The 23,107-nt window shown below is 45.0% G+C and overlaps 1 pseudogene; it reads right to left on the bottom strand.

The window, feature by feature from the left end:
* Positions 1 to 4,261: 4,261 nt before the first annotated feature.
* Positions 4,262 to 5,479, bottom strand: LOC134352558 (kelch repeat and BTB domain-containing protein 4-like; annotated as a pseudogene).
* Positions 5,480 to 23,107: the final 17,628 nt, after the last annotated feature.

The raw sequence follows: 23,107 nt of genomic DNA, 5'->3' as shown, positions 1-23,107 counted from the left end.
CATAGCTTTCACCTAAAACATGTGAGGAGTTTATTGAGCTCATGAGTGATTGAGTTCTGTCAGAGATCATCAGTGAAGTCAAAATGGCCAAATACATTTCTACTAGCACCGATTCAAGCACAGATGTTGCACACGTAGATCTTGCCTTTTTTTGCTTGGTACAGCAGCATTTTATGATGTCGGCAGGGGCCCATCAGAGCCTCCAGCCCAGGGGCCCCCGCCCCACTAAATCTGGCCCTGGCTCTATCATACTGGTTCCCATCCCCTTACCATATTAGTTTAAACCATTCCTAACAGCTCTAGTAAGCCTGCCTGCAAGAATATTGATCCCCCTTGGATTCGAGTGCAACCTGTCCCTTTTGTACAGGTCATATCTGCCCTAGAAGAGGTCCTAATTATCCAGAATTCTGAATCCCTGCCCCCATGCTCCAATTCCTCAGCCACACATTTATCTGCCACCTCATTCTATTCCTATCATCACTGTCATGTGGCACAGGCAGTAATCCCAAATTTACTACCTTTGAGGTCTCTTCAGCTTCCTTCCTAACTCCCTGTATTCTCTTTTCAGGACATCCTCCCTTTTTCTACCTATTTCGTTGGTACCAATATGTACCATGACTTCTGGCTGCCGACTCATCAGACTCATTGGAATTCGGCTGGTAATGAACCAAGTTTTAGAACAGTATGGTCACCTCATTTGAGTAACAGAAGGGAAGGCAGCAGAATGTATGGGATAGGCAAAAGCAATTGTAGGAGTCAAAATTTCTAATTGTGTTGTTTAAGTTCAAAATGACTGGAACAAATAAATTTCTGTGACCTGCCAAAATCCCTGTATAAGATAAATTTAATCCAACCATCTCCTTATGCATCTTTACCAAGGATTTCAATTTACTTAAAATACGTTGTTTTGCTAATGTTTTAAATTTCACATTTTGTGTAGGAGATTTGTCTTGCCTTCTACATGTTTAAGTCATCCACTCACATCATGAGAATGTTGTAAGAGAGCTTCAGATATTCTGCAACAGGTTTAATTTAAAAATGTCTCCACAAATCATGAGACTTCTATGCATTCTGCAATAAACTGACAGGTTTAGCTAACAAAATAGTGTAATTAGTTTTCTTAATGCCAATTATTTACCAAAAGCTGCATCCAAAATGGACAACGTACAGTTGAAGTCAGAAGTGTACATACACCTTAGCCAAATACATTTAAACTCAGTTTTTCACAATTCTTGACATTTAATCCCAGAAAACATTCCCTGTCTTAGGTCAGTTAGGATCACTAATTTATTTTAAGAATGTGAAATGTCAGAGTAATAGTAGAGAGAATGATTTATTTCAGCTTTTATTTCTTTCATCACATTCCCAGTGGGTTACGTGTTTACATACACTTTATTAGTATTTGGTAGCATTGCCTTTAAATTGTTTAACTTGGGTCAAATGTTTTGGGTTGCCTTCCACAAGCTTCTCACAATAAGTTGCTGGAATTTTGTTCCATTCCTCCAGACAGAACTGGTGTAACTGAGTCATGTTTGTAGGCCTCCTTACTCACACACGCTTTTTCAGTTCTGCCCACAAATTTTCTGTCGGATTGAGGTCAGGGCTTTGTGATGGCCACTCCAATATCTTGACTTTGTTGTCCTTAAGCAATTTTGCCACAACTTTGGAGGTATGCTTGGGGGTCATTGTCCAATTGGAAGACCCATTTGTGACCAAGCTTTAACTTCCTGGCTGATGTCTTGAGATGTTGCTTCAATATATCCACATAATCTTCCTTCCTCATGATGCCATCTATTTTGTGAAGTACACTAGTCCCTCCTGCAGCAAAGCACCCCCACAACATGTTGCTGCCACCCCCATGTTTCTTGGTTGGGATTGTGTTCTTTGGCTTGCAAGCCTCACCCTTTTCCCTCCAAACATAACGATGGTCATTATGGTCAAACAGTTCAATTTCTGTTTCATCAGACCAGAGGACATTTCTCCAAAAAGTAAGATCTTTGTCCCCACATGCACTTGCAAACTGTAGTCTGGCTTTTTTATGGTGGTTTTGGAGCAGTGGCTTCTTCCTTGCTGAGCAGCCTTTCAGGTTATGTCGATACAGGACTCGTTTTACTGTGGATATAGATACTTGTCTACCTGTTTCCTCCAGCATCTTGACAAGGTCCTTTGCTGTTGTTCTGGGATTGATTTGCACTTTTTGTGCCAAAGTATGTTCATCTCTAGGAGACAGAATGCCTCTCCTTCCTGAGCAGTATGACAGCTGTGTGGTCCCATGGTGTTTATACTTGCGTACTGTTGTTTGTACAGATGAACGTGGTACCTTCAGGCATTTGGAAATTGCTCCCAAGGATGAACCAGACTTGTGGAGGTCCACAATTTTTTTTCCTAAGGTCTTGGCTGATTTCTTTTGATTTTGTTTGTAAACTTCTGACCCACTGGAATTGTGATATAATCAATTAAAAGTGAAATAATATGTCTGTAAACAACTGTTGGAAAAATTACTCGTGTCATGCACAAATTGGATGTCCTCAACATCTTGCCAAAACTAAAGTTTGCTAATATGAAATCTGTGGAGTGGTTAAACAATGAGTTTTAGTGACTTCACCCGAAGCGTATGTAAACTTCTGACTTCAACTGTAACCTCAGACAATTGAGTAAACTAACAGTTACAGTATGTATGAATCACCATAATTTCCTGTTTAATTATCATCCTTGTCAACAATAGGATTGGCCCTGAGCACATAACTTTTGAGTGCATCTCAAACTCTGATGTGCATCTAGGTAAAGTATATGTAGGGGTCTACATCTAGAATTTGTATTTATTTAAGTATTGCATCAGATATATTGGGAAAAAAGACATATTTTTGCATGTAATATATTGATACACGTGGAGTACCCCTTATCTGAAAACCTCTGAGATCTGAATTTTTTTTAACTCTCACATGTTGTTACAAATGGAAAATTTCACAGGTGCTTAGATGGTTCCCAGGCGATGTGCAGATCTCTGTGCCTCACAGCCAGTTCTGAGCAGTGACCTCACATATGTAAACAGAAGTTAATGAAAAATAAGAAAGCACTGCATAAAACAAAAAATGAAGATCTTGACTGTGTATCGTCTGTGTCGGAGTGAACATATGCCGTTGAATGGTATGCTGATGATGAAATTAGCAAAGATTTAACACAACAAACTGAAAATTGAAGGTAGTTGTGAATATTCAGCAGGCTGGGTACAGAATTTTAAGGAAAAACACGGCATTAAATTTTTAAAGCATTTGCTGATCACGAAAATCTGGCGCTGGAACAAGTCTTTGATGCTGTTTGTAGTGTTCTTGTGCAGTGTGTTGAAACCCTGATTAAACACCAAGTTAAACCGGAGCCAATGAAGACGGAGTCGTAGTAAGGTCAACCATTTACTGTTCACTCTTCCACATTAACATCGTATGGTGAAAACTGTTGATAAAATAATACAAACTTATACAGTGTCTGTTTCATTCTGGAGACCACGCATGCTCTTTTCTTTAGTGAGTGTCTTCAGCTGTCCAGGGGAGGGAGGGAGTCACGTCAAACCGCCGTCGGGCTTGAGCCAACCCTGCATTTGAAATTGAAAAGCTGCCACACTGCAACTGCTGCTTCCTTTAACAGAATCCGCCTTAATATTTTTACTTCAACATGTCTACTGTCATATGAACTTACGGCGTTGCTTCTGTAATGTTTTTTTGAGGGTAGAAACCGAGCTTTTCATGTTCATGTTGCACACGTGGGACCCCACCTTTTCTCTTTCTCCGAACCAGAAGTTACCCACAAGACGCGGTGAAACTGGAGGTGACATCATCACTTGCTGCGATATACTGTACCATAGACAATGAGTTTTACCTTTGTTAAACTGTAACGTAGTTATCAACCTTTAACTTTAACTAGAAAATAGTTACAAACGAATTATTTAAAGCGGAAATTTAATAAAGTTAAATTAATCCCTTTAGGGCAACACATTCCCCGCCTGACCTTTGTGAGGTCACTATGAACTTGGTATAGAACTTTAGTCTCTAAATCAGTCTTTCGGTAGAAGTAGGACGACATCTGCAACTGGTCTCGGTCTGGAATAGAACATGACAATGGTTTGACATTGTTTAGGTCAATTAATGTCTTAGAAAACAAACATAGTACTGAAATTTTGTTGTCATCTGCAGAAGTTAAAAAAAATAACTTTGTGCACTCAACAAATTAAATCCTAAAAACTGCAGTTTACTGTACTTGGTTAGAATCACGCCAAAACAAGTTGCCAATTTGTCAGCAATATCTCAATTCCACTTATCACTGATGCTACAAATGTGGCTGGATTCAGTTTTAATGTTTTGGGATCACTCCTTTTACACTTATCTCTAAAAACATAAATACACCCATTGCAGCTGGCAATCTTCCACAGGGAGGACACACGACCCCAAACCTCTGGGAAGCGCAGTCTGGTGAAGCTGTCAAGCAGTGGATTGTAACATACCAAAGAATCTCCCTCTGCTACTATAAAAATCAGGTCCTTGTGAATAGTAACATGCATACAGCCTGTAAAAAAGGGAGGAGGTATGACTTTAACTGGCATGCCCTGGAACGCGTGTCAAAACACTAAATGAGACAAGATGGTTTGGTAAAGAAGTCCAGGCCATTCTGTTCCCTACCCAGTATATAGATTCTGTAGTTCCATTAAGGTTAACACCAGCAGCACAAGACACTGCAGTCTCCAGCTGATTAGTTTCAACCCACACATGATAACAGACCACATAATAATGACAGCACTAGAAGGTGTATCCTGAAGGGTTTTCCCACCCAATGAATAAATGGCATCTTCACTTGGGACGGATACAAACGTGTGCTGAAGATGAACTCTTGGTGGTGATGCGCAGTGTTCCCAGTCCATTGTCTCCATGTTGTACTTCCACATCCGTCGTGGGGTGGGGCCACCTACCACATGCAGGTCACTTCCATGCTTGCATGCAGCAGTAATCTGCTAGCGCAATCGATTTTGCCCACTGATACTGATAGCATCATCAGCACAGTGCAAAGAAACTGCCAGTGAGTGTGTCCGAGTGTCTTCTTTTCCAATCAGGTAAATATGGACAATTTCACCAATTTCCTTTAAACTGGATACCAGGTTCTCAACGTATTGTGCTCGTTCTTCATGACCAATCCAGGTTTCTATTGCTTTGGCTGGTTTCTGAGAGCGGGGAAAACCATGTGGGACAGGAAGCTGTCTTAGGTCTTGAAGTGAATCTCTCCAAGCTTCCCATCTGCTTAGCTTGTCTTCTGGTAGCGGAGTGTCCCAGTCGGAGAGCTCGGAGGTAAGTTCTCTGAGGAGGGCTCTTCCCTGGATCATAACCAGCGCCAGTAGACCCAGGGGATCGAAAACACTGTTGACAGTAGAGAGAACTCCACAGCGGGTGAATCGTTTGTTGGTGATCAGCACGGAGAACATGAATATGTTGGTCATGATCTCCCAAAGGTGAACCAAACTCCTTTGTGTGGGTATAGTTTCTCCACCTAGATTTAGGTCCTTGATGGCTGGAGCACAGTCATCGGGTGGGAAGGCCTCAATGACTGCCTGCTCTTTGTTGTTTGGCAAGTGCTGGCGTGGTTCTCTGAATGGTAGTGGGGTGACTCAACTGTTTGCTTCATCTCTAAAGACCTTTGTGTCCATTATTTTTAAGAAGGTGGAGCAAGTTTACTGTTGTGCTCAGTTTGGGCGAAGACTGACTGCTTCAGTATCTTCTCAGTTACTTTAGCTTTTACTCAGCTTGTGCTTTTGTTGTGCTTTCTTGATAGACATAACGCTTGTGGAGGGCTGAGAAATTGAATGGTGGCCACTCTCTAGCACGTTAGCCTTGAGCGTGTTAACTGTCGGTTTGTGTTTGTTGCCAGGGCACACCTCTCCTATCACCACCCAGCCCAGATCCGGACACTGGGCGAAGGGGGCGTCGTGTGGTCCATTGACCTGCTGCCTGACTTTGTGCACCCTAAGAACATCTCTTCCGAGTAGCAGGAGTATTTCTGCTTCTGGATCCAGTTCTGGGAAGTGCTTGGCAATGTGGTGGAGATGGGGCTGGTGTAACACTGCGCTTGGCGTCGGAATCTCGGATCGGTTATTCAAGATCTCATTGCACTCTAAGAGTGGAGGGAGACAGATGATAATTTTGCCATCCAGCGACTCGAGCTGGAAGCATTCTGCCTTCCTGCCATATGTTTCTGCGATGCCAGAGCAACTTCTGGGGTAGTATGGGAATGGGTTACTCTCTACGCTGAACAACTTGAAGAACTCTGGTCTGACTAGTGAGCAGTTGCTCTGGTTGTCCAGAATTATGTACGCTTTGATGGCCTTGTCTTTGGCTCCCTTAGGGTATACCTTAGTGAGGCAGATCTTTGAGTACGAATGGCTTGACTGACCTGGACTGCAAACTTCTGTGCAGCTCAAGCTGACAATAGTTGTATCGAAATGATCCTCTTCCTCCCTGCTGTCCTCTTGTGGGAGTGGAGGAGCCTTGGCAGTTTGCGGTGACAGGCTGGGATGCATGGCCCCATCATGATTAGTGCTGTTGCATTCCGAGCACTTTATGGGGAACGTACACTCCTTAGTGAGGTGGGAGGTAGAGGAACAGCACTTAAAACATATTCTTTTTTCCTTGAGAAGGGCCTTTCTTTCGTTAAAGGGTTTGTTTCTAAACATTCTACATTTTTGAAGGGGTGGGGTTTGTTGTGCAATGGACAATTCTTGCTAGGGTCATCGTTGGTTGCGGAGGCTTCAGTTTTATGCACTAAAATGAGTTTATTGATGTTAAAATTGTTCAAAATGGAATTGACTGGCTTGGTGTGAGTTGTGGTGCTACCTTGCTTCATGAAGCTAGGGTCATTTCGCTTCTTCGCCTCATTGCACACAAACCTACTAAAATACTCAAAGGGAGAGAATCGACCACCGTTATCTTCCTTGTACCCTGAGCCAATAGACACCTACCTTTCCTGCAGCCCAAATGGAAGTTTGTCCACAATTGGTCCAGTTCTGCGTGAAGTATCCAGATACGACAGGCCAGTTAAATAGCCGTCTTCTTTAGCACCTTCAATCTCCATGAGTAAATCTCCGAGTTCTCATAATTTAGTGTGGTCCTTGGCTGACACCCTAGGAAAATTGTCCAACCGTTGAAATAGCACCCTCTCAATAATTTCAGGGGCCGTATAGCAGTCCCAAAGTCTCTCCCATGCTTTGTGTAAGGCTAGCTTGGGGTTGCTGACGTACACTGAGCGTATGCATTTCACCTGTTCACTTGATTCCTTTCCCAGCCATTTAGTCATAAGGTCCAACTCTTGGGTGGCTGTGAGCTGGACTCCGCCGGCTGCGCTGGTGAATGAGGAGTACCATGCACGGTAATTTTCAGGCTTATCGTCAAACTGGTACAGTCCCGAATTGACGAGGTCTCGTCGCACTAAATACTGTGCCAAGGGTTCTGCTGCAGGTGGCGTGATAGCTGGGGGAATATGTTGGGGGACGTATGACTGGGATTTGATGTTCTGACTTCAGCCTTTGTCTCTGCTCTCGTGGGATCTGGTAAGTTTGGTGTCGGGAAGTATTCGTAGTCAGCCTTTTCATACTTGAGCTTGTTGAAAGGTTGCAATTGTGAGTTGTCTTCCCCAGGTGGACGCGATGCAATGAAGTTTCCCTGTGATTTCACATGAGATAGGATGCCAACAGGCAAGTATGGAGAGGGAGAATGAATCTGCAGGTCAATTTGAGATTGGACATATTCGCTGGTGCACTCCAATTTGGCCCTTTCTGATATAGATTTTCCTCTTTCATCTAGAATGTGCATTTCTTCAGCATTTTCCAACACTTGCACTTCCACCACGGCTGCATCAGCTTCTCGTTGTAGCCTCAGCACTTCTAACTCTGTATCTATCGTTGCCTTTTCTAACTGGTTTTGTGTGTCTCTTGTCATACTTTCCGCTTCTCTGGCAGCCTTTTCCGTTTTCAGTTTTGCTTCTTGGTTAGCGTATGACGCTCGCACCTTGGCGGCTTCTGCTTTAGCTCTTGCGAGGGCAGCTACACTTGCCAACGTCCTACTGCTCTTGGCGCTGGATGCAAACGACTTGGTGCTTGATCGCGAAGCCATCGTACCACTTGTCGAAACATCTGATGATTACGCCTTTTCACTGTAGTGTTCTTGTGCAGTGTGTTGAATCTCTGACTAAACACCAAGTTAAACTGGAGCCAATGAAGACAGAGTCGTAGTAAGGCTAACCGTTTACTGCTCACTCTTCCACATTAACATCGTATGATGAAAACTGTTGATAAGAAAATACAAACATATACAGTGTTTGTTTCATTGTTGAGACCACGCGCGCTCTTTTAGCGAGTGTCTTCAGCCGCCCAGGGGAAGGAGGGGGTCGCGTCAAACCGCCGTCGGGCTCGAGCCGACCCCGTGTTTGAAATTGAAAAGCCGCCACGCGCACTGCTCCAACCACTGCTTCCTTTAACAGAATCCGTGTTAATATTTTTACTTCAACATGTCTACTGCAGACATCCCACCTCTCCCGGAAGTTCCGGGAGTCTCCTTCATACGAATAGTGGCTCCCTGATGCCTGCAAATTATATACAATATCACGGAAATCAATTTTTTTGAGAGCTAGCGAGCGAGAGAAAGCAAGCGAGAGTGAGAGAGAGCGTGAGAGCAAGCAAGCAAGAGAGCAAGAGAGAAAGCAAGCGAGAACGGCCACGAGAAAGAGAGAGAGAGCGAGAGTGCGCCGTGGCGGAGTGTTCCAGAAAAAAAAGAAAATATAAATCGTACGTCACCCCAGACTACACTAAAGTGTACCCCTGCCTAATAGGGGTCAAAAATAATGACAGTGTTCTCGCTGCACTGTTTGCAACAGTGACCTTTCTATTGCCCATGGTGGGTTAAGACTGTAAAAGACATGTTGAGGTGAGTTTAACAGGTGTCATTCGTTCATTAGCATAGCTAATGTTATTTAAACTGGCTGGCTGGCTGCTAGGGAGCTACTCTATTGCAGACATCCCACCTCTCCCAGAACTTCCGGGAGTCTCCCGCAAATTGATGGTGCTACCTCCCTGAAATCAGTTTTTGCAGAGTGGGATGTCTGCTACCGTCATATGAACTTACAGCGTTGCTTCTATAATGATTTTTTGAGGGTAGAAATGGAGCTTTTCACGTTTGTGCCGCACGCACAGGACCCCACCTTTTCTCTTTCTCCGAAACCAGAAGTTACCCACAAGCTGCAGCGAAACTGGAGGTGACGTCATCACATGCCGCGACATACCATAGACAACGAATTTTACCTTTGTTAAACTGTAACATAGTTATTAATCTTTAACTTTAACTAGAAAATAGTTACAAACAAATTATTTAAAGCAGAAATTTAATAAAGTTAAATTAATGCCTTAAGGGCAACACTCTGATTGTTTTTATACCTTGCATAAGATGTAGAAAAAAGTAAAATACAAATACTATAACCTTTTAATCAAAACACAGCATTGTAGGTGGTGACTGAAAGTCTGCCGTTGTCCGTTGTTCAACAGTTGATTCAAGTATTCTCCCGATGCTGCTGCACTGCTTTTGTTACCCTGAATATTATATTTTCATGATATTAATAGTCTGTGATAATTTTTATGGTTAAGCACATGTGTGTAAGACACAGACTGCTTAACAGTAGCACATAAATTCAGGGTAAGAAATATTGGTGATCCCAAGCTACCTCATTATACAGTACTGTGCAAAACTCTTTGGCACCCTAGCTGTATGTGTTTTTACTGTGTACATCTGTTGTAGAATGGTTTTAACAATTGGGCGTAATCAGATATGAAAGCTCTAGCATAATTCAGTATGTCTAGAGTTGATTGTAAGGCCTTTTATGGCCTTTGGATATCATACTCGAGCGACTTTTTGTTTAAATTCGGGGGTTAAACCATGTCCCTAATTGGTAGTTGTCATGCCCAGAAAAAAGTTGAGATCTTTTAATATTACCTGCATAGCCAAAAATACGAGCTTTAGCATATGGAAAGGCGAAACTAAGAATGACTGTATCCTATTTGTCAGATGGAACATTCTGAGTACAGTTGTTCCTGAAATTCTTCTGGGCAGTTCCTATTACATTAATGTTAGCATTCCACTTCTTTGCATTTTATTTTCTCTGAGCTACAGGGAAGAGAGTAGACATTTGCGAAGGGCTCTGTCCCTGAATATATAGAGGATAAAGGATAAAGGATGAGATGGGTCTCGTGGTGTGTGCTTAGTTTCATACTCTTCTCCGTAATATGGATGGGCCCTCTGAATGTTTTGTCTGTTCATATAGAGTATCTTAGTCTAAGACTACCTTCAGCATGTCCTGTACCTAGTGTCTAGCCATCTAGTTTCTGAGTGAATATCTCTTGCCAAGGCAGGCAGTCTCCAGAAAATTTGTGTGGTTAGTTGATTACGTCTTTCCTGCTGAGGGCCTGGTGTAGGACAATGTTGTGAATGTGATCGACCTGAGGAATAAGGTTAGTTTGATTACTTTGTTACTGACCCAACATTCCTTTTAAAGGGAAATGGGAATGACCCTGTGCTGGCACCTCATTGCCTTTGTGTGGGAACGAGCAGTAATCCTGTTACAACCTTGGGGGCGGGGGAGATCTCTTCAACAACCTGAAATCATTCATTTATCGGGTGCTGTTTAAGGGCTATTTCACACATGGTGCAGAGGTTTTCAGCTATAGAATGAACTGGGTCCCAGTCTGCCCTTGCCATTTGTTCTCTGATCTTATAAACTGTTATAATGGCCTGCTTTCAATTATTTTACTCAATATAGCACTAAATCCTCTGTGAATGTCTCCACCATGAATTCGTTTATAAATCCACATGTATATCTAATATGGATTTCCACACTCTTGTGGCAATCATGCCAAGGCTATGCAAAATAACATTAATTAGAATTGCTAAATATGTGAAGAGTATGACAGACTTGTAAGCTCTCAGCATTCTCAGATAGCCACTTCAGAATTTCTTCAGCATCAGCTGGAGATAAAGCACATACTGCCTGCAAACTCTTGAGTAGTCGAATGTCCAAAAGCTTGATGGAACGTTTGTATTGGGGAAGCTGCTGTGGCTCCCTGTACAGGAACCAATCCTTGTCATCTTCTTTTACTGAGTATAGTCCATCTTCTTTAGTAATTCTAGTCCATGTTTCCAAGCATCCGTTCTCCAAGCTTCATTAGTACCTCTAGGGTTTACTGGTGTGTGCTATGTCATGTGATTTCCCCCATGTGTCAGGATTACAATACGGGTCACCAGGTTCTATCACATAAACATATGGTCCCCTCCAGTACTTGGTTTCTCTCTAAAAAGAGGCCAATTTGTTGTCTCCTGGCATGAATTATTGTTCCATTGTTGGGATCTGATACAAATTGTGATGGCTTGAGTCCTGCAGGTCATACAGCAGGGTTTGGTCTGTCTAATCTACATTCAACTCTATGTTCTATCCCTTCAACATTCCAGTCTCTGATTTGAAGAATAAAATATTGATTATGTTCAATGTGAGGAGCAGTCAAGGTATTATCCCATATTTCTGATATTAATAGATTCGTAGTATAGACCAGCATTTGTCTGTGCTACAGCTGGAAACCAGGATGTCAATCATTATATAATTTTAAGTGGGGTACCGTAGCACTTGTTGAGAGCTCTCTGAGTTGGACTACTGCTAAATAACAATTCTTTCTAAAATAATACTTTTGGTAGGAAGCCAATTTTGATGGCATTTGGTTTGCTAACTGGGAAGTTGTAAACTCAGATGAAAACCTTAAGCCCTGTTGGATAGAAATAGCCATGAGTATTTACACTGAACTGAGATTATACTGTAACTACCCCATTTTCAAAGACAAATTCACTTCCCTGTTTATTCTCCATGGCAAGTTTAGCTGCCAATATCCATTATTTGAGCGGTGCGTTCCCTCTCCCTACTGAGGAGAAGATACTTCCTGCTAAAAAATTAGATTAAAAAACAGTTCATTTATTTTCAGTGATACATGTTTAAATCCAAACAACATTCTCAAAACACACTTAAAACCCAGAGGATTTCTATCTTATAAAACATTTCCAAATTACAAACCATTTCTAAAACATATTATGCATGAAGTACAAAGGACAAAGAACTTCTAAGTCACTGGTACAATCCCTTTAAAGTAAAAATATCACACCAATAATGCAGACAGACAAGGCATTTGCCACTGAAACCGAAGCCAGAGGAATGGATTCTAGTTCAACTTGTGTTTCTTCCATTTTTCTCGATGTTCCTTACCCTATCCTAATAAGCCTGAAATGCTCTCTACGTTTATACTCCTTCTCTATCACTTGGGTGAACTCACACAAATGTGATATTTCCTCAGATACTAAAATCATCTTGGAGACACAGTTCTCCCTTAACGTTCGCTGTTCACAATTAATACTGTAAAGCTAACTTCCTTGAGTACATAAACCTATCAATAATAGATCAGTTCTTTGAGATACAAAACTATATTGTAGAGTAACGTAATTAGGAGAAATGTACATAATTCACAACCACCGACATTGAGTTGGGGTTTCACTTTAAGAGAGTGGTCTGATGTGATAAAGTTCTTACGTAAAGATTTTTAGCACGTTTTTGTGCTTAGGTATTGGAGTTCAATAAAATGTGTTATGGGTTTCATTAAACATAAGATGCCTCACTTCATTTTATTTGTGAGAACCTACATTGGACAATTCCAGAACTATTGAACATGTTGGCCAACACTTTCACTTTGAAACTGTGTCGCCTGAGTTTTGGGAGAAAAATGCCATCGCTTGGTTTGTGCAAGCTGAGGCCCACAAGAAATCTCCGCAGGTGACATCAAGTGCCACTATGTGGTAGCGTCACAGCAATTTCATGGCTGCGAGACTGGTGAGTCTGCTTGAACACCTGCCTGAACACAATAAATATTGATCACTGAAAACTTACCTGTTACAGACTTTTGGACTATCGGAGTCTGAGCGCGCTAAACAGTTGCTCTCCTTACCCAGTTTCCGCGATGCTAGGCCTTTGGAGCTAATGGACTGCATGCTGTCTCTCCTGGGAAATCACCATCCTTGTTTTATTTTTAAAGAACTGTCAGGAGAGGGAGGAGAGAGCATCAGGTAGTATCGAGAACCCTTGTGGCCATCCCCTTAACAATAAGTATTCCATTTTGACCACTGTTGGGGGGAAACGATCTACCTGGGGGAAGCAACAGTGGCTGTGCCTCTGGCATTGAGTCTGGCCCTGTGGCACAGAAGGGTAGGGAATGGAAGAGGATGGCAGCAGTAACAGGGGACTCTATAGTTATATTATTAGATTAGATTATGAGGACATGCAGTCCTCTTTTATTGTCATTTAGTAATGCGTGTATTAAGAAATTATACAATGTTTTTCCGGAATGATATCACAGAAACACATGACAAACCGACTTAAAAACTAACAAAAACCACATAATTATAACATATACTGTAGTTACAACAGTGCAAAGCAATACCATAATTTGATAAGAACAGCCCATGGCACGGTAAAGGTCTCAAAGTCTCTTGAAAGTCCCATCATCTCATGCAGACGGTGAACCTCCAGTGCCGCCAACTTGCCGATGCAGCATACTGGAAGCATCCGACCACACTCTGACTGCAAGTCCGTCCGAAAACTCCAAGCCTCCAATCAGCTCTCTGACACTGAGCACCGAGCACCATCTCTGCCGAGTGCTTCAACCCTGGCCCCGGCAACAGGCAATAGGCAAAGCCGAGGATTTGGAGCCTTCCCCTCCGGAGATTCTCGATTGCGCAGTAGTAGCAGCAGCGAAGCGGGCATTTCAGAAGTTACTCCAGATGTTCCTCCGTGCTTCTCACGGCTGTCTCCATCAAATCTGGATTGTGCACGGCCCCCTAGTTAACACATATCGATATTCATTTGGAACAGCTGTGCATGCTGCGTCGCACCATCTTCTCCTCCCTCAATGAAATTAGGGGGACAACTAGGCGATTCTGTGGACACGAAAAAGAAACAAGGATGATAGTTTGTCTCCCAGGTGCCATGATTCATGATGTTTCTGAATACATCCACAACATCCTGAAATGGGAGGGTGAGCAGCCAGAAGTCGTGGTATATATTGGTACCAACAACATAGGTAGAAAAAGGGAGGAGGTTCTGAAAGCAGAAGACAGGGAGTTAGGAAGGAAGCTGATGTATGGGGTCTTTCTTTTGTTACATTTAAAATGGCGACTTTGTTATGTTAATCTGGGGAATGCGGCTTTGTTGTGCTTTAACGCTGAAGAGAGTTTGCGCTAACAGTTTGTTTTATTTAAAATGAGATAACAGGGTTCTATTAGCCAATGGGTGGTTACGTATCGTTTTGTTTTGTTTTCGGATACCATGCTGTATGATATGACTGTGGACCTAGTTTTGGCGGGGAGTCGGAGAAGAGACGAGGAAGACCGCGGACGTGTGGAGAGGCTCCGGTTGATCACTCAGGGTGGTCCCAAGCCGTGAGTCAACTGAATTCGGGTGGTCGTCTGAAGTAGAATTGAACTCCAACGTAGCGCGCAAAGAACTTGGACTTTGATAAGTGTTGGCGCCTTTTTTTTCATTACTTTCCTCTCTGTATCAAATGTATATTAATGTCATAGAATTAGTAATATCTATAAAGTGTATTTGTTAAAATTTACTGGGTGTGCTGGCTGATGATTGATGTTTGTGATTGATTCGAGCGGCCACCAACCCTGTGGGGAGTGTTGAGGCAGGTGCTGGGCTGGATTTCCCAGAGACATACACGAGCCAATATAACTGAACGTTACACTGAGAAGCAGGACCTCAAGGGTAATAATCTCGAGATTGCTGCCTGTGCCATGTGACGGTGAGTATAGGAATAGAATGAGGTGGTGGATAAATGCGTGGCTGAAGAATTGGAGCAGGGGGCAGGGACTCAAATTTTGGATCATTGGGACCTCCTCTGGGGCAGATATAACCTGTACAAAAAGGACGGGTTGCACTTGAATCCGAGGGGGATCAATATCCTGGTGGGGAGATTTGCTAATGGTATTGGGGAGGGCTTAAACTAGATTTGCAGGGGAGTGGTAGATTTCCAGAAAATTACAAGTTTGCCAGGAAGGACCATAAGAATGAAATTAGCAGAGCTAGAAGGGCCATGAGAAGGCCTTGGCGGATAGAAATAAGGAAGGAAATAAGGAAACAAGGCATTCTACATGCATGTGAAGAGCAAGAGGATGAGCTGTATGAGAATAGGACCAATCAGGTGCAATAGTGGAAACGTGCACTTAGATTTGGAGGAGTCAGCAGAGGTATTTGATGAATACTTTGCTTCAGTATTCACCAGGGAAAGGACCTTGGCAATTGTGGGGATGATTTACAGCAGACTGAAATGCTTGAGCATATAGACATTAAGAAAGAGGATGTGTTGGACCTTTTGAAAAGCAATAAGTTAGGTAAGTCGCTGGGACGATATACCCCAGGCTACTGTGGGAAGCGAGGGAGGGGACTGCTGATCCTCTGGTGATGATCTTTCCATTATCAATAGGGATGGGAGAAGTACCAGAGGATTGGAGGGTTGCAAATGTTGTTCCCTTGTTCTAGAAAGGGAGTAGAGATAACCCAGGAAATTATAGACCAGATTGCCTTACTTCAGTGGTGGGCAAGTTGTTGGAGAAGATCCTGAAAGGTTGGATATATGAGCATTTGCAGAGACATAGTCAGATTAGGGATAGTCAGCATGGTTTTGCCAAGGGCAGGTCACGCCTTATGAGCCTGATTAAATTCTTTGAGGATGTAACAAAACACATTGTTGAAGGTAGAGCAGTGGATGTAGTGTATATGGATTTCAGAAAGGCATTTGATAAGATTCCCCATGCAAGGCTCCTTCAGAAAGTAAAGAGGCATGGGATCCATGGAGCCCTTGCTTTGTGGATCCAGAATTGGCTTGCCCACAGATGGCGAAGGGTGTTGTCGATGGTTCATATTCTGTATGGAGGTCGGTGACCAGTGATATTCCACAGGGATCTGTTCTAGGATCCCTCCTCTTTGTGATTTTTATAAATGACCTAGATGAGGAAGTGGAGGGATGGGTTAGTAAATTTGCTGATGACACAAAGTTTGGGGGTGTTGTGGATAGTCTGGAGGATTGTCAAAAGTTACAGTGGGACAGCAATAGGATGTAGAACTGGGCTGAGAAGTGGCAGATGAAGTTCAACCCAACTAGGTGTGAAGTGGTTCATTTTGGTAGGTCAAATTTGAAGACAGAATATAGTATTAATTATAAGACTCTTGGCACTGTGGAGGATCAGAGAGATCTTGGGGTCTGTGTCCATAGGGCACCCCAAGCTGCTGTGCAGGTTGACAGTGTTGTTAAGAAGGCGTATGGTGTGTTGGCATTCACCAACCATGGGATTGAGTTCAAGAACCGTGAGGTAATGTTACAGCTATATAAGACCCCATTTGGAGTACTGTGTTCAGTTCTGGTCACCTCACTACAGGAAGGACGTGGATACTATAGAGAGAGTGCAGATAAATTTACAAGGATGTTTTCTGGATTGGAGAGCATGTCTTATGAGAATAGGTTGAGTGAACTTGGCCTTTTCTCTTGTGAGTGATGGAAGACGAGACATGTCTTGATAGCGGTGCATAAGATACTGAGAGGCATTGATTGTGTGGATGGCTAGAGGTTTTCTTCTCAGCCCTGAAATGGCTAACACAAGGGGACATAGTTTAAGGTGCTTGGAAGTAGGCACAAGGGGAATGTCAGGGGTAAATTTTTCACACAGAGAGTGGTGGGTGTATGGAACGCACTGCCAGTGAAGGTGATAGAGGAGGATACAATAGGGTTTTTTTAAGAGACTCTTAGGTACGTGGAGATTAGAAAAATAGAGGGCTATGCGGTAGGGAAATTCTAGGCAGTTTCTAGAGCAGGTTACATGGTTGGCACGACATTGTGGGCTGAAGGGCCTGTAATGTGCTATAGATTTCAAGGTTCAATGTTCTAAAGAACTCTTCATGCAGCAAATGCCTGTACAAGTTCGCACAGTCCTCGTTAATGCACTTGCGAGGGACTATAGGAAGCTTGCTAAAATGGTTGATAGTCTAGCACTCAGCTTGACAGTGGAGCATTATTTCTCCTCTTCTCTCTACCTCAATAAGCCAAGTCAGCAACATATGTTGCAACATACCCACAGCTGCGAAACAGACAATGCCTGGTCTGTGCTTTTACCATGCACTCTTTGGTACGGTCACTAGGAAATGCTAACCGCTTGCAGCTTTGACACTACCAGAGCATCGGAACATCAGAGGTCCGCGAATATCATGGGTTCCAGCTGCCAGGGTCACCTACTGTTCATTACGGAGACCCTTTCAGGGAGATGCTTCCTGTGTGACACGGGTGCCCGAGTGCGCATACTGCCAGCATCGCCTATTGATGAAAAGGCGAACAGCGACAAAACCTCGCAGGCGACCGCCAGCGGCAGCAAGATCCAGACTTAAGGGACAGGACAGGTGACGCTTTGCTTCAGTGGGCGATGCTACGCATAGATAAAGAGGCTAGACCTCTGCTCGGTGCAGATTTCCTGTGTGCCCAAGAACTGTCAGTTGATCTTAAGAACTGCCGGCTTGTGGATGTCAAGGAGTTTGGGTTGTTAACCTGCTCCCCTAGTAAGTTTCCCACAACGACTCTGTCAAGTGCATGCACCACCGCATGTGAGTTTACTCGACTGCCGGGTGAATTTCGAAACCTTACCAAGCCCTCATTCTCCATTACAGTCACAAACATGGGGTTGAGCACCACATTTCCCACGACTGGCCCACCAGTCCGTGCCCACGAGCGTGGATCAGACCCAGAAAAAGTGGCAGCCACAAAGGCTGAGTTTGCCAACATGGAAAGACTCGGCATTGTATGCCGGTCGAGTAGCCCCTGGGCTTCACCCCCCTCTATGGTCCCTAAGCCTGATGGTGGTTGCCGCCCATGTGGTGATTACTGAAGCCGTAACGAGGCCACCCGGTCCCACACATCCAAGACTTTTCGGCACATCTACCGGGAAAGTTAATATTTTCCAAGTCAGTCTAGTTAGGGACTACCATCTCGTGCCTCTGTAATCGGAGGACAGTCCCAAAACAGCTGTGGTAACCCCATTTGACCTCTCTGCGTTTCTGCACATGCCGTTTGCGCTGAAAAATGTACCAAAGATTTTCCAATGACTGATGGATTCTGTATTAAAAGAATTAGATTTTCTCTTTGTTTTCCTGGATGACATGTGTTACGAGAATACACATAAAATTAAGATGTTTGCTGGCCTGGGCTAGCATCAGTGGCATCAGCAGTTGGTCTGCCACCTGCCCTCAGGGGAAGGAGAGATAAGGAACAATGGAGCAGCGTCTGGAGATGTGTAATGAAGGGATGTGGGAGAGAGAGCTGTCTGGAGCGGCTCCCCCCCTTTGAACCCTGAACTGTTTGAAGTGATGGACAGGCGATACCCCAGCAGGGGGATAAAAAGGGACAGGTTCGCTAAGACAGACACACACGCCACCCGAGGTAACGAGACCCTGGAAGCGGTGCGCCTCTCACGAGTGGTGAGAAGTATCGGACAACGCACAGGGTGGAAAGGTACGATCAGCGGGAACCCGGTGTGTGTCCGCCCTTGCCTGGGTGCCGGGTTCACTGCAGAGGATCGACCGCATCTGGAGGAGGGGTCACAGTCGGTGACCTCAGGGGACATCACCAAGGACCCGCCCAAATGCTGTTTGTGAGCCATCTCGCTGGTCTGTGAGTGAAGCTGTGCTGAATGATGAGTTGTTCCTATTCTATGTCTCTCTTCCCCACCTTGTCCATCGCCATGACAACGATTACTGCGAACTGAACTACAAACTGGACTGAACTTTGAGTCATTTTGAAATTGGTCATTTACCCCTAGACAACGATAGAGCTTGATTGATGCGGTTATCTTAATTCTGTGCACATGTGCGTTTATCATCACTGAACTGTTGCATTTATTATCTTGTTTCTTTAATAAAACTTTCTTAGTTCTAGTACTCCAGACTCCAACTGAGTGATCCATTTCTGCTGGTTTGGCAACCCAGTTACGGGGTACGTAACACATGCTTGTCGGCAGTGTGTCCAAATCGGAACACCTATCTCACCTCTGCACACTTTTCAAGCGCTTAAGCCATCACGGGTAGGTTATTAACTCTGCTAAACACATCAAAGTTGCTGGTGAACGCAGCAGGCCAGGCAGCACCTCTAGGAAGAGGTACAGTCGACGTTTCAGGCCGAGACCCTTCGTCAGGACTAACTGAAGGAAGAGCTAGTAAGAGATTTGAAAGGGGGAGGGGGAGGGGGAGGGGGAGATCCAAAATGATAGGAGAAGACAGGAGGGGGAGGGATGGAGCCAAGAGCTGGACAGGTGCCTGGCAAAGGGGATACGAGAGGATCATGGGACAGGAGGCCGGGGGAGAAAGACTGGGGGGGGGGACCCAGAGGATGGGCAAGGGGTATAGTCAGAGGGACAGAAGGAGAAAAAGGAGAGTGAGAAAGAATGTGTGTATAAAAATAAATAACGGATGGGGTACGAGGGGGAGGTGGGGAATTAGCGGAAGTTAGAGAAGTCAATGTTCATGCCATCAGGTTGGAGGCTACCCAGACGGAATATAAGGTGTTGTTACTCCAACCTGAGTGTGGCTTCATCTTTACAGTAGAGGAGGCCGTGGATGGACATGTCAGAATGGGAATGGGATGTGGAATTAAAATGTCCACTGGGAGATCCTGCTTTCTCTGGCGGACAGAGCGTAGGTGTTCAGCAAAGCGTCGGGTCTCGCCAATATATAAAAGGCCACATCGGGAGCACCGGACGCAGTATATCACCCCAGCTGACTCACAGGTGAAGTGTCGCCTCACCTGGAAGGACTGTCTGTGGCCCTGAATGGTGGTAAGGAAGGAAGTGTAAGGGCATGTGTAGCACTTGTTCCGCTTACAAGGATAAGTGCCAGGAGGGAGATCAGTGGGGAGGGATGGGGGCGGGGGGAATGGACAAGGGAGTCGCGGAAAGTGCGGGGGGCGGGAAGGGAAAGATGTGCTTAGTGGTTGGATCCCGTTGGAGGTGGCGGAAGTTACGAAGAATAATATGTTGGACCTGGAGGCTGGTGGGGTGGTAGGTGAGGACCAGGGGAACCCTATTCCTAGTGGGGTGACGGGAGGATGCAGTGAGAGCAGATGTGCGTGAAATGGGGGAGATGCGTTTGAAAGCAGAGTTGATGGTGGAGGAAAGGAAGCCCCTTTCTTTAAAAAAAGGAGGACATCTCCCTCGTCCTGAATGAAAAGCCTCATCCTGAGAGCAGATGCGGCGGAGACGGAGGAATTGCGAGAAGGGGATGGCATTTTTGCAAGAGACAGGGTGAGAAGAGGAATAGTCCAGATAGCTGTGAGAGTCAGTGGGCTTATAGTAGACATCAGTGGATAAGCTGTCTCCAGAGATAGAGACAGAAAGATCTAGAAAGGGGAGGGAGGTGTCGGAAATGGACCAGGTAAACTTGAGGGCAGGGTGAAAGTTGGAGGCAAAGTTAATAAAGTCAACGAGTTCTGCATGCGTGCAGGAAGCAGCGCTAATGCAGTCGTCAATGTAGCGAAGGAAAAGTGGGGGACAGATACCAGAATAGGTACGGAACATAGATTGTTCCACAAAGCCAACAAAAAGACAGGCATAGCTAGGACCCATACGGGTGCCCATAGCTACACCTTTAGTTTGGAGGAAGTGGGAGGAGCCAAGGGAGAAATTATTAAGAGTAAGGACTAATTCCGCTAGACGGAGCAGAGTGGTGGTAGAGGGGAACTGATTAAGTCTGGAATCCAAAAAGAAGCGGAGAGCTTTGAGACCTTCCTGATGGGGGGTGGAAGTATACAGGGACTGGACATCCATGGTGAAAATAAAGCGGTGGGGGGCCAGGGAACTTAAAATCATCGAAAAGTTTAAGAGCGTGAGAAGTGTCACGAACATAGGTAGGAAGGGATTGAACAAGGGGGGATAAAACAGTGTCGAGGTATGCAGAAACGAGTTCGGTGGGGCAGGAGCAAGCTGAGACAATAGGTCGGCCAGGACAGGCAGGTTTGTGGATCTTGGGTAGGAGGTAGAAATGGGAAGTGCGAGGTGTGGGAACTATAAGGTTGGTAGCAGTGGATGGGAGATCCCCTGAGCGGATAAAGTCGGTGATGGTGTGGGAGACAATGGCCTGGTGCTCCTTAGTGGGGTCACGATCGAGGGGTAAATAAGAGGAGGTATCCGCGAGTTGTCGCTGTGCCTCGGCAAGGTAGAGGTCAGTCCGCCAGACTACAACAGCACCCCCCTTATCGGCGGTTTTAATAGTAAGGTTAGGATTGGTGCGAAGGGAGTGGAGAGCAGAGCGTTCAGAAGGCGTGGGGTTGGAATGGGAACAAGGTGCGGTGAAGGCGAGACGGTTGATGTCCCGTCGGCAGTTAGCAATAAAGAGATCCAGAGCAGGAAGAAGACCAGAGCGGGGTATCCATGACTTCTCTAACTTCCGCTAATGCCCCACCTCCCCCTCGTACCCCATCCGTTATTTATTTTTATACACACATTCTTTCTCTCACTCTCCTTTTTCTCCCTCTGTCCCTCTGACTATGCCCCTTGCCCATCCTCTGGTCCCCCCCCCCGCTTGTCTTTCTCCCCTCTCATATCCTCTCATATCCTCTCATATCCCCTTTGCCAATCAACTGTCCAGCTCTTGGCTCCATCCCTCCCCCTCCTGTCTTCTGCTATCATTTTGGATCTCCCCCTCCCCCTCCAACTTTCAAATCTCTTACTAACTCTTCCTTCAGTTAGTCCTGACGGAGGGTCTCGGCCTGAAACGTCGAGTCTACCTCTTCCTGGAGATGCTGCCTGGCCTGCTGCGTTCACCAGCAACTTTGATGTGTGTTGCTTGAATTTCCAGCAACTGCAGAATTCCTGTTGTTAACTCTGCTAAATGCCAGTTTGGGTTATCAATCACTGACTTTCTCGGCCATCGCATCTCCGCAGAAGCCGCGAAATCTCTTACATCAAAAGTAGCCCCTAGTATGGATTTCCCATCGCCCTGCACTACTGAAAAACTGCAGGCGTTTTTAGGTATGGTAAATTTCTAACACCACTTCATTCTGCGAGCTGCCGAACTAATTCCCCGTCGTATAGTGCGCTTAAAGGCAATACTCTTAACCGAGTGCTTAACTGGTCTGCTGACAGATCAGGGCATTTGATGATACCGAAGGAGCTCTTTCTAACGCAACTCTACTGGCGTACCCGCTTCCCTAGCCATTACTACTGACGGCTCAGATTATGCTGTGGGTGCTATGGTAGCCGCCCGCCTGCTTCAGTCATCAGCTCCGTACCCCCGAAAGGAAGTACTGCACGTTTGACCATGAGCTTGTCGAACTCTATCTGGATGCGCCCTCATTTTTGTTTCCTTCTAGAGGGTTGCCATTGCACAGCGTTCGTTGATCACAAACCCCTAATGCACGCAATGGCCAACAATCAGACCTTTGGTCTGCACGGCACCAGTGCCACCTGAGTTATACATCCGAGTTCACAACTGAGATACAGCATATCAAGGGGAAAAGCGATGTTGTGGCCTATTGCCTCTCACGACTAGCCACTGAGGCCGTACACATAGGGGTTGACCATGCTGTCATGGCAGACGACCAGTTACTGGCCCAGAGGTCCAGGCTTACCAAGCAGCAGTCATAGGCCTGCAGTTGGCTGACATTAAGTTCGGGGAAGCTGGGGTTTCTCTTCGGTGTGATGTCACAACTGGTCACCCTCGGCCCCCTAGTTTTTGCAAACTGGAGACTGACTGCTTTCCACTCCATACCTGGCCTCTCACATCCAGGCTGAAATGCCCCACAGAAACTGGCTGTCCTAAAGTTTGTTTGGCCCAGCTTCAGAATGTCATGGTCCAGTCCATGAAGTTCGTATTCCAGTTCCCGGTTCGGCTCCATAGCTCCTTATTCCACTGTTTCTGGTTTTCTCCAGTTTCTGTTGTAGGCACATGATTCTCGTTTTGGGGCTGA

Source organism: Mobula hypostoma, chromosome 10 (assembly GCF_963921235.1).
Source record: "Mobula hypostoma chromosome 10, sMobHyp1.1, whole genome shotgun sequence".
In the NCBI taxonomy this organism is placed as follows: Eukaryota; Metazoa; Chordata; class Chondrichthyes; order Myliobatiformes; family Myliobatidae; genus Mobula; species Mobula hypostoma.
Note: the sequence above shows the minus strand (reverse complement) of the source record. Positions and strands in the feature narration are given on the sequence as shown.